General features: G+C 36.6%; 1 protein-coding gene across 2 annotated transcripts in view; it reads left to right on the plus strand.

Annotated features, from left to right (window-relative positions):
• LOC122813496 (cytochrome P450 4B1-like) overlaps window positions 1-16,530 on the plus strand; it is a 1,102,348-nt gene that overhangs the window by 1,032,181 nt on the left and 53,637 nt on the right. The window lies entirely within an intron of this gene.

Raw genomic sequence — 16,530 nt, forward strand, 5'->3', positions numbered from 1 at the left:
TGTTACGTAGGACTGAGGTATTCTGCCACACTAAGTAGATGGCATTGCGATATGTCAAAGACCAGAGCGTTAGAAGACCATAATTTTCAAAATTTGGAATTTGTTAGCTATATTTGTACTTACCTGAAGAACAGTAGCCATGGTAGTAGTAGTAGTAGTGTGTGTGTGTGTGTGTGTGTGGTGGGTCTGAATGTTCACTATTTCAGAATTACAGTCATGCAAAACTCTGGTCTTTGCAGTTTCATTAAGGAGAAACATTACTCGAGATCATTATAGAACAAGTTGCACCTTCAAGTTTTAATATGATGTGGGACATTTTCATCTTACCATTACTACCTACCATCTGATCACCGGGTTGTTAGCACAATAGTCAGTTCCAAAAACCCCTCCCCGACATTATTTCATATCGTTGACTTTTCACCAGATGAGTCTTCATTATCAAACTAAATCTTGACTAGATGCATGGATAGCTGCTCAAAGGTATAAACAGCAGAACCTTTGTTAAGTCAGATCAGTATTCCACATTATTCCCTATCCTCATTTGGGAATAGAGGACAATTGCAATAGCTGCAATTCCTGGGTCTGTTGTAGTGAGCACTTGAGTACTGATTCACTGAGACCCTTAAGGTCAGAACTACAAGCTTAAGCTGAAAGGTTGCTGAAGAATTACATTGAATTATATTAGTAATGGCAGTGTAGGGGGAACCCCCCCCCCCATAAAATTATATCTCTCGGATGTTCAGAACTTTACAGAATGTCTCTGATTTTTTGCTGTTTCCCTCATAATTTTTTTCTGTTAATTCACTGAGAATTACAGTCAGTTATTATTATTATTATTATATTATTATTATGCCAAATATTAGAGTTTCATACTTCTTGTTCAGAAAATGTATATACATGCAAAACCTGTTATTGTAATAACATTTTAAGTGAATTACAATAATTTTTTTTTTAAAAATCCCTTATTTGGGGTCTTTACCCTCCATTATTTTTTGCTTTGTCCAAAATACGTAAGCAAAGAAGTTGAGAGGTATGTTTAAAATGCCTTTTAAGTTGCCCATTTCATCATTCATATTCAAACAGATTTCTGAAGTCTGTCTTCAGTGTAGTGTTCTTTATCCATTGCAGTATCTAATACAAAGAAGGCTGTATAGACAGTGAATCAGTTTTTGCTGTTAGTAGATGAGAGATTTAATTATAGTTAGTATCACAGCTGTGCTTTGATGAAGGAAGCTGTCAGAAAGCTATTTCCAAATCCTCACTGCAGAGATATGTTAAGTGCTCACTTAAGGAAAATGGTACACATGAAATATGCATAAAGACCTATAGTATGTTCAGTATTAGAGAGGATCAGTGTAGCACTGGAGTAGAACAGCAATGTGACGTAGCTACATTAGAGCTAAAGGAGCAGCTGCAGGGGACATAAGAAGGTGACAGTGCACATTCATTAGAAGACAGACACAACACCTGTGAGACGAGAAAGTACTGTGAAGTGTTTTCATAGCTATTCTCTGGTACCACAGTATACACCATTTGTGTCATTAAAATACTAAAAAAAACACAGTATAAATAATCACAGTATTACAAAACAACTAGTGAAAGCATGTAATCAATTAATGAAAAAATCAAATGATTCCAGTTTGCAATCTGTTTTCAAACTTCTGTGCCTCAAAATTTCATATATTAAAACATAAAAGACTTTCCCTATACCATCTCTTTTAGTTCTGTACTATATTTTTAGCTGTGTAGTACTTGGTCAAGAATACAAGCATTGAGTATATGTTTCCTGAATGGACTTCTATAAAATGTTCAGCCAAGTGCCTTTCAGCCCTGTTGTTTCTAATGTCTCTGACGTGCCTTCACAGCCTTACATTAAGTCTTGTAGTAGTTTCACCATCATAAAACAGGTCACAAGAGCATTCAAGGCATACATCACACAACTATCACTGCAATAGTGGGTAGGAAGAACCTTTTGACCACTAATTTTTAACAAATTGCAAGATGATGTACTTATCCCTCTAACAATTTGAATGTTTGTAAGTAGTCCTGAAAAGACGTAATAACATTTACAAGTTAATGAAATGGCTTTGCATCAAAAATCATCAAGGTTCCTACCTGTCTTAGTAAAAGCTTAATGGATGCCTGCTGCTGGATGTTAAGAAAGATCCTGCAGTCTCTTATCACCCTAATAATTATGGGCAGAATTAGTTTTGGATGGTTTGTACATAAATTAATTTCTAGATCTGTTACTAATGTTGTAATAGGTAGCTAAAATATCTTATTGATGGTAATGCATATGTAAGAACATTTGTTCCCTCCCTTTACACATGCCTGCTCCCAGGCAACATAATGAAGGCTGCCATCACTAAATTAGTATGCCAAGTCCATATCTTTGGTACACCTGCAAGCCTTCACTTACATATGGCAAAGCAACCACCAGCACCCCCCCCCCCTCCGGTGGATGAATTGGCATCTGCTTCTCATTCCTTCTCCCTCCCCCAAGTTATTCCACTATCTCATCTGCTAAACAAATTCAGGTCTTCTGGGTTATAGTCAGACTTGTAGCCTTCTCTGCCACAAAATTAGGATTATATACGAATAATTTCATGCTTAATAAACCTCTGTTTAAAAATATCTTACCTATTATTACAAATCTCATGAATATGCAGGAGTTCTCCATAGGGCAAGAAAGAAATCAAGTCAGCAGTGAAAGTAAGTACCAAAAGTAATTAAAATTAGCTGTTGTTTTCTGTATAGGCTAGTAGTGACCCCTTCATCACTGCCCACTATATTTTAAGATGCAGAATATAAACAATCTCACTAAAAATTTCATGTGGAAAGGGGAAAAAAATCTGTCGCTTCCATAAATGAGTGTGCCCCTTTTGCAAACAAAAATGAGATAATCTATGCAACTGTAACAGCTTTGTCATGGATCTTATAAAACTCTTGGCTGAGAACATATTCATAAGTTCATAGGTAGTTACTAGGCTTGCAGTCCAGGGACTGTTGAGGAGTCTAGCCCAAATTCCCATTTGCCCCAGAGCATTGTCTAGTTAAATGATTTGCTCAAGTCACACAGTAGACAAAGCAAAAAAAAAAACAAGAATCACATCCAGAAAGCATATCTCATATGATGCTTCTGCTTCTGTTTATTACAATTGTTTCCTTCCATTAGATGATAACTACTCTGTTTGAACTGGCTCATATCTTGTAACTCACTTTCAAAAAACCCACAACAAGATTTGAGTAACAAGGTGAAAAAAGGGCACCCACAGCAGTACCCTTAATTTGATGATACAAATTGTTATAAAAAAATGGAGGCAAAACAGAGTAAAGTGAGTAATGCAGTCTGCTATAGGGTAAATCACCTAAAGGGAAATTAAAGGTTTCTGCAGCATGAGAATAAGATATGGAAATATACAGGGTAGTATTAAAAGTCTTGATCTGCACGCATATGTAACAAGTGCAAAACATGTCCAAACATGTCCCCATACCTCTCAACTTCTTTTTTCAGCAATTCTTAACAAATCCATAAATATTGGGGAGAGAAAGGCTTAAAATCAGGAAAAATGTTTAAATGCTATTCTAATTCAGTTAAAAAGTTAATAGAACATGTTTTGCATATTCATGGATTTTCTGAACAGTAAGACGGATGAAACATTAATGAATAGATTTATTGTCTGACTGTAATCCTCAGTGCTGTACCAGAAAATCAAAAATTTTACAAGGGACAGGGCAGAGATATCAGCAAAATCAGGTACTTTCTGAGAAATCAGAGCAAGCTGAAAGGAATGCATACTCCTACACCTCTATACAAATGCTCTAAATGTGAACAAGAGCACCTGTTTTTCACATTTCCAAAGCCTGTGGAAAAAATGCGTACAAAACTGTGCAGAGTTGAAAGAATGTAAAATCACCATAAAACAATGAACAATGTGTGCGAGTGTAACTACTGCACATCTTTGCAAGTTCTAAATAACTTTGTATTTCTTTTTTTGTAATCTGTATCAAGTGCCAAGTTGCAAAAGTATAACAGGAATTTATGGCAAAAACCTATGTGTATTGGAGCTCGGCATTGCCGGCTAGCACCATATAGCAACTTTGAGAAGTGTAGTGTACTGTGAAGGTGTCCTTTTATGGACACCAGGTTTGGGCTTTTTTAAGTATACAAAATGAGAGGAAAGTAAGAAAAAGCTGTCAATAGATGTAAAATGGTTGTGCTGGAAGAAGTTGGAGAGGATGACTGATTTTTTTCTTTTTGGTAGGGATACACACCTTTTGTTCAAAGAAATATGTATATTCCAAAAACTCGAATATCAAAAAAAAAAAAAAAAACACAAAAATCTGCTTTTTTATGTTTAACCCCCCTTCATTCCCCACACCCCCTGCAAATTATATATACCAACTCTGAGATCGCACTACAGTGACAAAAAGGGTACATTTCCCAATCCTGTCTGTTTTATTTTTTTTTATTTTTATTATTATTTTTTTTATATATATATTTTCAATATTTCAGCATTTTGGTAATATGAAGTGAAACCATATATATATATATATATAGGTGTACTTGTGTTTGTCAAATACCCATATGTCAGGCCTCGAAATATTGACCACAGAAGGTCGAGAAAGCAAATGTCAACATGTCAACACACGTGCCAAGAAAAAAACCTTGGCACATGCAGTGTTTAAATTAAAAACAAAGAACATCCCTTTCTAATTTTATATATAGATATAGTAACTTTGAGACTGCACAATATTAGGAATAGGGTATATTCCCCTACCCTGATAATTGTGTGCTTATGCAGAATTGCTGACCACCTGCTTAGCCAACCAAATGCAATCAAACAGCTGTCAACCAAACACACACTCTTGGCATTCTGCAGTACATAAACACACATGTATATCTGTAGCTATATATCTGTGTGTGTGTGTGTGTGTGTGTGTGTGTGTGTGTGTGTGTGTGTGTGTGTGTGTGTGTGTGTGTGTGTGTATGTATATATATATATATATATAGAGAGAGAGAGAGAGAGAGAGAGAGAGAGATAATACAAATATACAATAATACTTTTTTATTGATAATACTACCATTTCTTTCAGCCAGAAGCACAGCTGGATGAATGCCTTGCTGAAATGAACAATGTGCAAAATTTCCTTAGCAACAACATTCTTGGCCAATAGTTCCCTGATCCTTTTGTGTGTTTCTGTGTGTATGTTAGAGCATGTGCAACTTAATATAATGGATGTATACATATATATTTGAGATGTTTTTTTCATCAATTATTTTATCTTTTTCAGCAGTAAGACCACAAGAACAGATGGCACATTGTACATATCAGCATAATTATCTCCAGCCTGTACTGGAATATCCGATATTTTACACAAGGTAGATTATTCAAATACTTATTTATTTGACAGGATAGAAACAGTCACATCCTATGGTGTACTACAGCAGGCTGATGTTGACAGCAGGGTGGCTGTAGATGATGATGTCATTGCTCTCATAGTCATAACACAGCCATAGGTTGTGGCGCACAGTCACAAAGTGTATTGGTATTACCCCCAACACCCAAACAGGTTAATAACTCCATAATCAGTGATACATACTTACACATAGTAGTACATCATAAGAAAATGCCGTTTCCAGAACAGGGTGAAATCACCTCATAGTTCAGCCCATCCTTCTTATAGACAGGCTAAACTTCTGGAGGAGGGTGCAGCAGTGTCTGAGATCCATTACCCAAGGTTGCCCAACAAAGACATTACACAGCTGGCTCAGAGATATGCAAGGTCTTGTCTGCACAGCAGCAGATGTGCAGTGAAATAGCTCAGGCACATTCTACTACTACTAAGAGTGAGGTAGGGATTGTTAGAGTGCTGCAGGGTATATATGAAAATATTCACTAGTACATAGGAATGGTGGAGACCAGGGACAATGCCATGATGATTCTCATGCGGAATATAGTTGCTCACATCTCGTCCATGTCGGCTTATATTCACACACTAGTGAAGACTTACTAGACATACATTTCTGACAGTGGTGGGTATGACAGATGGAGGGTCCATATTCCTGGTGGTTGAGTAGGCCAGACATGATTTGGGTCATACAGAGTGCTGTAGGCATGCACATGGAGTCACCCAAGAATAAGGCAGATGTCGTCAGACTTCCACATCATGTGGTAAGACTTCTGAGTCTATGTCTTGGTCCCACTGCACTGTTTCATCAATGTCAGGAGCGTCCCCTGCATCTAGTAGATCTTGTCATCATTGCAACTCAGCATCAAGCTCCCATGCAAGCACATGCTCATGCTCAATGGGACCCTCCCTGACACTATCATTAGGAGACATTGCATGACACATTTCAACTTAACATGACTTTATATGCTGTGATACATAACCTAATTCAATACCAGCACCAAGAATTGGCAGAAGTAAGTAAGTAACTAGCAAACCACTTGTGAAGGAAGTGACAACATTTGCACTTACATTCATGCTGGCAAAAATATCTTAAAAATAAATGCATTTTAAAACAAAAGATTATCCCTGTTATATAAGAATAAAATATTAGTTACAGCAATAGCATTGACATTTGTGTTATAAACTGAATGTGCCTTCATTACCACAACAGTACAAATTCTTCAGCATGCTTCTCTACAGTACCTTGCTTCCCCTGCCACTGTCTTATCCCCACATCCTGCTAGTGTAGTTAGCACTTGTCCCACTGATAACTCCATACTGTTTCAGTGATGATGGCTATGACCATATTAGCAATATATTTGTTATATACGTAGAGAACTGTCTGATGCTTAGTGCAAGCTGGACATGCATTATTCAATGCAGCCCACAGCTAACATTGCATGCACCAAGTACTATAGTCATAATTTTATATTGTCACTTACAAAATGCCTTGGCCCATAGTTGTAGAATGGATGCCTCTACTTTGTCTGTGCTGCCATGCATTGGGCACAAGCCTGCCGCAGGCATTACTGTGCTACTGTCGTCAGCTAGACACCATTGCTATCATCACTGGTTATGCAAACGATAGAGCTGCACTGCTGCCATAGAGCATTTCTTGTGGTATGTGTGAACAAGACTGATGCATGATTATTTTATGTATTAAATAATCTGCACAGTGTCAACCCCCCCCCCCCACTTGTCCAGGCAGCAGAAATGGGCTTTGAGCATGCCAAGCACTCACTCAATGACTATCTGTGTCTGGGGCAGAGGGGTTAAAGTGCTCCACTGAAGCTCCCTGAGGGTTATGGACTGATGTCATTAGCCATGGTTCAAACAGACAGCCTGTGTCATCTCAAAAACATTACAAGGAGTGGACATGTGATGATATGTGGTTAATCATTAAATCCTGAGACAAACTTTCTCTATATATAACTGTGAGGAACAAAGTTATTCAGTGTACACTTGCCAGTTAGGTAACAATGAGGAGTTCTACCATGCAGTAAGTGGTGGGACAGTGAACTTGTGTGCCATATGTGGGAATCATGGGTACTGCCGGATGCTGGGAGATACATTTGTGTTACAGTCACGTTCATCTCACACTACCTGGCAGGTGATGGAATAACCCTTCCAGCTGTAGTACCTGTTCCCCCACCCCTGTTGTGGTCTAAATGGGACTCTAGTAGCCACATGGGTAAAATCTGTCACACCAAGTACCTGAGGAAAGCATATGATGTCTTAGACAGCACATAAGGACCACAAGTATATTGAAGAACTGCTGCAGTATCCTCAAGGCAGAGTCTGATTAGATACTCAGTGGGTCCCAAGTCTTTCTGTGAAAGGTCCCCATGGTAGGTATAGTGAGGGCTGTACATATTTTGGCATCGATGGAAATAGGAGGGCCACACAATCCCCTCGTTCCAGTATGTGGGCCAAACAGGTTGACCAAAGGCCTTATATTAACACTGTCCACTCTGACTCTGTCAGGACAGCTGGGAGGCATAAAAGGTGAGTGTAAATGTAGTAGGCTGCATTACACTGTCTTTCTTATAGCGAATGCTAAGTGTTGTATGGCTTTGAAAGGCAGCAAAACTCTCAGCTTTTTTTTTCTATTTTGCTGTAACTAGTAGCAAGTACATGGAGCAGATAAAGTTCCATGCACTACAAAGAATTATGACTGTGTCACTGATCATAATCTAATATTACGTGTTCTCATCATGGATGTCAAGATTTCTTGGTATCCGTGTTTTGAACACATAATAAGCAGGTTATGATTAGTGACCTGGTCATAATCCTCTATTTCAGTGATACATGATATCTAACCATGACTGCTTTTCAGATAATTTAATTTAGTTATCAATATGCAAATGTGTGAATATCATATTTATAAACATATTTCTGGGACTGTCTCCTTAGCATTTTAGAACAGCATTTCACCATCCATGTCAGCAGCTGGGTTAGAAATGGCTTCTGACCCAAATGGGATTGCAAGTAAGTAAAATGGTGTGACCTACTGTTCGGCATATACTTCTCAGAAGTACAGGCAAACACAGGAGGACTATGGCTAACCAAGTTCGCCGATGACTGCAAACTGGGAGCCATAACTAACTCTCCGGCTGACACGGACATCCTCCAAAAGGGCCTTACTGAGACGGACACCTGGTGTCAAAGTAATGGCCTCAAGCTAATTGCCAAAAAATGCATAGTCATCCCATTTGGGGAAAAACAAAACACCCACAAATTACCACATAGATGGCAGCCCCCTTTAATACAGAAGAGGTAATAAGAGATCTGGGGACCCAGGTAGATAGCAATCTCTCCTTTGACAATCATATTGCCAAAGTAGGTAGGAAATCCTTCTATGTGGCCCATCTAATTACTAAAGGGTTTGCATCTAGAAATAAAGACGTTATAGTGCACCTCTGCTCGTCACTCATTAGACCCATCATAGAGTACAATGCCCCATTTGGGATGTACCTCACAAGACACTTCCAACAGCTGGAAAGACCACAAAGGTACCTCACCAAGAGGATTACTGGCCTCAAACATATGTCCTGTGCAGCCTGACTGAAAAAACTCCGGCTGTACTCAGTGGCATATTGCTTACTCAGAGGTGATCTCTGCCTGACTTACAAAGCCATGTCCAACTCAGAATTGATGGACATGCTCCACCTAAAGAAATCCAAGTCACTATGAGCTACGAGCTCTGAGCTAAACCTTGCCACAACAATAAATAGAACATGCTGGAGGGATAGATTCCTGTCACAGAGACTCCCCATGTTTTGGAACAAAATTCCAAATTACATCAGGCAGAGCCCCTCACCAACACTCTTCAAGAGAAACCTTGACGAGTGGATGGGTAACAGAAAATACACCCCTGGGATCACTTCATTGGCTCTGCTTGACAGAGGATCAGTTAATTAATAAATGGGGCGGCGAAAGCTGACACACTCTGGCTAGGCTTATAAATGCCCTTGGGCAGATAGCCTAGTACCTATCTATGAACCTATTACATTTTTATGCCAAATTATGAATATATGCCATATTTAATGTTTCTGTTAATGATTTGATACTTCATGGTATCAGATGAAAGCTATTGTAATGCATCAAAATTTGTTTCTGTTACCTGGTGTCCATCTGCTATGAGTGTGCAGATATTTGGAATAAAGTATGCATATATTCATAAATATGGTATTTCTGCAGCTATCTCAATCATTGTCTGTCTGGACATATTGGGGGAACTGCATTTCACATGTCCAGTCACCAAAGAGATCAGAAATGACTCCTCAGACAGCTGCAGTCCTCATTGCCGTCTAAACTGTAAATTATTTCCTGAAGCATGAATATATGCTGTGTGTTAATTATATTAATAACTTAAAGGGGTTTATGTGGTGCTCTATGGTATCAAATCAAAGCATGCACAATGCTGGATAAATTTTGCAGTTATAGTTGTTGTCTAACTAGTATTTGTTTGCAGATAGTTGCATTTATTTGCCCATTTAGGTTCATAGGTTAAGTAGTAGGCAATCGGTTTAGCTTAGCCAAAAACATTATTCAAAATTTCCATCTAGCCTCAAGGAGGGCAAGACAGGTAAACTGGTTGAGAATTTGAGGCTGCCCATCTAATTGCCTTGTTTTACCTTAAAGGTGGCAAGGGTGCTATTCTTCTTGACATGTAGTGGAAATTATTCCAGAGGTGAGGGCTGCAATGGGAAATGAATCTATCATGCCACCATGTCTTATCTGCTGATGAAGGTTTAGTTCCTTTAACCAGTTTATGTACTAATAGTTCTGCGAAGGAATAGAAGATCAAGTAGGGCTGGATCTTTCATAGCATGAAAGGCTAGCCATAGGTCTCCACGGAGGAGTCTGCAAGAGACAGAGTACAGAGGAAGAGCTGCCAGTCTGTTCTGATAACTCATATTTTTAAGGCCACTGATCTTTTTCATTATGAATCTGTGAGGTCCTCTCAAGTTGTGTGATGTGTTTAAATAAAAACATGCCAAAAGGTGCATTATATTCAATAATGGGTCTGATTAGATATGAGTAAAGGGGAATTATGACTTCTTTGGATCTAGTGGAAATGCTTTACATCATAATTATAATTATACAGATATCTTAAAAATGGAGTGGACACTGAAAAACTACTTTGCAACAAATAGAAGAACTGCAGAAGCAAAAGTCACACTGGCAGGTTCTGTCACCTATGGGATATGGGATATTAATAGTTGTTTGTATAATTATAATAATACAGTTTGCATTTTATCCAATTTCTTGTTCAATATAAGACGATATAAAATCACTTTCAAGTCTGACTGACACATTCATTTGTATCACCGTTGTGAAAAGGAGTATGTGCTGGCTAACTTTCATATTATAACTTTTTTTGTAACTTTTATACTTTTGTGATATATACAGTTTTTGTGATATACACATTTGTTCATAAGGTTGGAAAAGATTTTCAGAAATTTGGTTCAGGCGAAAGCAGACTAGGCAGGAAATTTTCAGGTATCAGGAAGTGTGAAAGTCCATTCAGGTCAGGTGTGAAAGAGTTAACTTTGCATGTATAAAATTCTTCTTATACCGCAATGCAGCCATCACACTGTGGAGTGTGAGCAAACCACTGAAAAGCTGTGTGAATGAAAAGCAGGAGTGCTTATGGCAATAGTATGAAGTTTTGATTTATCAGGTGTGTTTATTCTGAGAAATAGTATGCATTTATGATTTATCAAATGTATTTACTCTGGGGGTGGCAAAGAAATACAATATCTTTAAATAATAATTTTCTGAATAAAACAAACAAGTGCAGCAGTTGATGATTGGATTAGCAATATAGCAAGCGGCAATATTGCTTTTTGAGTAAAGAAACTGAAACGCAACATTTATTTACTAGTAACCATTTTGCCAATAGAAGGTTACTGACATTCATTAAAATAATGCGATTTTATTTGGATATGTTTTTACCAAACCTGAAGTTTGATTTGTCTATGAAACATGTCTAAGAATTTGTAAGATATTGGACAGGTGACACCTCCGGTGAACCTTTATAGGCTCCTAATTTTGCATTGCTATACCGTAGTCACTTTAAGAGCTTGATTTTTCAATTGTTGTATTAATTGATTTATTGCCTCTGTTATTGTTATATTTGCCCGCCAAAATTCATTTAAGTAGATGTTACATTTTCTGTTGTAAATTGCATCTGATGAAGCGTAGTCAACCTACGTGAAAGCGCTCATTCCTTGTTTCTAATAAAGAAGTTTTTATACCTGAAGACGGAGTTTTTTCCTGTGGCGATTCCTTCTGTTCTTTATGCAATTTACTCCTTTGGTATTCAGAAGGCATCCTTAACCGTCAGAGACAGTTCGTACTTACTTTTTATTCTCTCGTTGCATTTTTGCTATCTCTGACAGTACACATGGATCAAGTAGAAATTGAATTGGATTTTCGTCCGGAGTCGAGGGCTACTACCAAACCGGCATGGGATTCACTATTGCATCGGAACGATAACCCTTTATTGACCCTGGAATTAACCAACAATCCGGTTACTACACCAGCTCCTAACAATGGTGAGAGAATTACAGAATTCAATAGACTCACTAAAGATTTTCAGGATGACCTCTACAAGTTACAAAGGTATTCTTGGCAACGTTTGCATTTAGAAGCCTGCCTCCACTTTAAAGTTGTTCCTAGAGGCATGCGTATTTTTTGCATGCCCACATATGGGGACAGTCATCCCATATTGTTAAGAAAGTGGCAGGACTTAAACATCGAACTTGGCTTCAACTATATTAAACTTTTATTAGAATACTTTGCTCCTTTGGAGTCTGACTTACGGAACAAGATAGACAAGCAGCAGTGTTATTTAAATGAACACTTTAAATCTGACTACTTCACTAAGACACTTGATAGTATATGGTCTCAAGTGCATGCATTTAGTGAGAGGCTACAGCAAACTAAACAAAGGAAACTTATTAGAGATGCAAATGACTTTTCTCTCGGACAAGTGTTCGTTTGGCCGAGAAATGAACACACAAGAGCAACTATTGATTCTACTACCGTGCATATTGATAAGACTGTACATGGAATTCCTGCAGTCACTGACTCCTTTACAGAACCTTCTGTCAGTTCATCTAGTTTTAGCTTCAACAAGACAGTCCGCAATGAAGCTCCTGTAAATATCCCGTTGTTACTCAGTACCAATGACGATAATTTACCAAATGACACTCCACCCCCGAATCAACAAGCGGCTAGAACCTATGCTTCCGCAGGAGCCATACCAAAAGATACGGCTTCTGCTTCTGCTCGTTTTTTACCCTTTCCAGTAAAAAAACAAACAGGTTGGAGAGGTCGCTCTACCAGCAGAGGACCACGCAAAAGGAAGGGTTCGGAAGAAGGCTATGGAACACGAATGAAACAAAGGAACTGAATAACCTAGTATGTAACTTATCTGATTTAACACTTAATGAATCTGATATTTCTCTTCTCAACAAAGGGCTTAACTTTATTCCTTCTCAAACTAGTTTTTTAAATGAAGTTTTGACTGATCTAAGGTTATTTTGCCGCAATGTATCACTTAAAGTATTTTTTAAGGATAAGACAGCCCTACGGACTGATACTCTAAAGAATCTTTTCAAACGTAAAAATAGTTTTGTGCCTGTAATACCATACAATGTAGAATGTTTTATGAAATTGTGCGAGAATGATTTTTATGAAATGTTTACCATGAAACGAAAAAGATGCACTTATTTTAATATAACGCAAGATGAACAAAAGTCACTGAGTAGGTTTAAACAAAATGATAATATAACTATCAAACCAGCGGATAAAGGTGGAGCTGTAGTTGTATTAAATACAACTGATTATGATAAGAATATGATTTCTCTACTTTCTGATGTTAATACCTATAAAATTGTTCCCAGTAACTTTGTTACTGATACTATTAAAAAAATACAAGAAGATCTTTATGATCTCCTAATGTGTGGCCAAATAAGTTGTGAAACATATGAATATTTTTTTATTGAGTTTCCCACTATTCCTGTCATCAAGGGCTTACCTAAGATACACAAAAACGTTTTGCCTGTGCCCATGAGACCCATAGTCTCCAGTGAAGGATGGAGTACTTCCACCATTTCATCCTTCATAGAACATTTGTTAAGACCCATAGTAAATGATATCCCGAACATTCTTAAGGATTCATATCAGTTAATACAAGTTTTGAGAGACTTTAAGTGTGATAGAAATTTTTCCAACTATTTGTTGGTGACTATGGATGTGAAGGATTTATTTACATGTATCCCGAATGAATTAGGACTTCAAGCCATAAGAGAGGTCTTAGTGACATGTTCCCACTACAGTAATAATAGACAAATATTGATTAACCATCTATTGGATTTAGTTTTGAATAACAACATTTTTCTATATAAGGATAAATACTATTTGCAGCAATGGGGGGTTGCCATGGGCACCCCCTGTGCGAATAGTTATGCTAATTTAGTTGTCTATGCTTGGGAACGGAATCATTTATTCAAACACACACAATTCAGTAATATTAAATTATACAAACGATTCGTGGACGATGTCCTTTTTGTATGGGAAGGCACTGAAAATGACTGCATCCAATTTATTAAAGATATAGAAACTACCAGTCCCTTCCTGAGGTTTACTATAGAAACCTGAGTTGAATGTGTTAATTTCTTAGATTTAACCTTACATTTGAACACTAATGGAACGATAGATGTCTCTCTATATAGAAAACCTACTTGGAGAAACACACTGTTGAAATTTGAGAGCATGCATCCGAGGTTCATGTTTCCAGGTATTGTTACCAGCCAATTGAGTAGAATAGCAAGGATTTGTAGTGATGATCAAGTTTTTAAAACTGAATTGGACAATTTAGTAACATTATTTAGAGATAGAGGTTATCCTAATAAAATCATTAACAACTGTAAACAACAAATGTTTGGCACTATACCATCAGACATGGCCCAGTCCAGTTGTGAGGTTAGACAAAGGGGACTAAATATCTCATGTACTAAAAACAGTTTCACTGAGAAGTTATCTTTTACCATAAAATATACCAGTGATATTGTGGCACTTAAAAAAGTAATAAATAAAAATTGGAATGTGCTCATTATGGATGTGTTTACTAAGAAAGTTGTAGGTGAACGTCCCAGATTTAGCTATAAGAATTGTAGTAATCTCAAGCAGTTACTATGTATAGATAAAAAACCTCTTCAAATAGTGTGTGAACCTGTTCAATATGGAACTTATTCTTGTGGCCATTGCCATATGTGTCCTTATATTTCTAGGAAACAGTCCTTCACTCATCCAGAAGGCATTTTTAAGTTTGTACCTTCCACTTATTGTAATTGTGATAGTACAAACCTTATATACCTTGCAACGTGTGACAATTGTGATGCATTCTACGTTGGCCTGACTAAGCGTAGGTTAAGAGATAGGGTATACAACCATCTCTACGATATTAGAAAGGGCAATGAACAGAACGCGCTAGTGAAACACTTATTAGAATATACAACACACAGATTCAGTTTCAAAGCCCTACAATTGGTCACCATTAACTTAAGGGGAGGTGACAACATTAATCAATTGGCTTGTATTGAACTTAAATGGATATTCACTTTAAAAGCCCATATTAGTCCAGGTATTAATCAGTTTGTCTCTATAAAACCCATATTAAACAATAGGAAGCTTTGAAGTTATTGTATAGGTTGCTTAGCATATTCTTTCTGTTTTTGGTCACTGATGTCCTAACAGACCCAGAATATGTATTAGTCTGTTTAATTAGTACTTATCATTTAGATGGCATGAAATACTGTTGACAGATACAGTTATACTTAACATTTTGTATATTGTGATAGTTGTATATTAACTTTAACTCATTATTATAATAATTCATTTATTATATTTTTTATTTTAAATTCATTGTATTAAATTGTTTATTATTGTTTATTATTTTCTTTATATACATATATATATATTTATAATAAGTAATTTTCTAGTTAATACTTATTTATATTACTACATTTAATAATACTTAATATGAAAAATTTTTTTAATCCTATCTTTATGTACATTACAGAAATGCAATTATGAATTTTTGCTATATATTTTTTAACAAATCACATTGATTATATTTTTTCCATTAAGGGATACGATGGCATACATCTCTTGTTTCCTTCCACTACTATTTGCTGCTATTACAGAAACAGTTTGACTTTTATTCTGATAGTGACCCCTTCAATTGGTCCCTCATGTTAACCTATTATGTTTTTCTGACTTTTATACATCAGAACTCTTTTACTTGCTCGCACTATGGATTCCTTCATAAAACCTTCTTCATTAAATTTTAGCGCATGTGTATTGTGATTCTAGTTGCACAATGTGTATTAACCATACACCTTAATTAAATATTTAGAATGTTGACAAATAGAATGTTTTTTATATAAACCTCTCTATAGACACTCTTTCGCTTTTAAACTGGTTTTACTGACATTAATCTCTTACAATAAATAGTAGCGCACGATACATTGCTCTCTCAGTTGTATGCGATGTTTTGCTATAGTACACTGCTATTAACTAACTAATAATATGTCACGGAAAGTTTCCACATATATATTTTTAAAGTTTTTATGGTTTACCTTTCAAGTTTATTTTAACTTGAATTAAAATGATTTTTAAAATTTAATTGTTTAACACAATATTTTACTTTTCCATAATTCATGCTTCACGTGATGATACAGAAATTAAGATGCATTACCTAGCAATGATGGGTTCAAATATCTTTAAATAATAATTTTCTGAATAAAACAAACAAGTGCAGCAGTTGATGATTGGATTAGCAATATAGCAAGCGGCAATATTGCTTTTTGAGTAAAGAAACTGAAACGCAACATTTATTTACTAGTAACCATTTTGCCAATAGAAGGTTACTGACATTCATTAAAATAATGCGATTTTATTTGGATATGTTTTTACCAAACCTGAAGTTTGATTTGTCTATGAAACATGTCTAAGAATTTGTAAGATATTGGACAGGTGACACCTCCGGTGAACTGTTAT

This window comes from Protopterus annectens, chromosome 10.part0, assembly GCF_019279795.1.
Source record: "Protopterus annectens isolate FY-2018-M chromosome 10.part0, PAN1.0, whole genome shotgun sequence".
Lineage (NCBI taxonomy): Eukaryota > Metazoa > Chordata > Ceratodontiformes > Protopteridae > Protopterus > Protopterus annectens.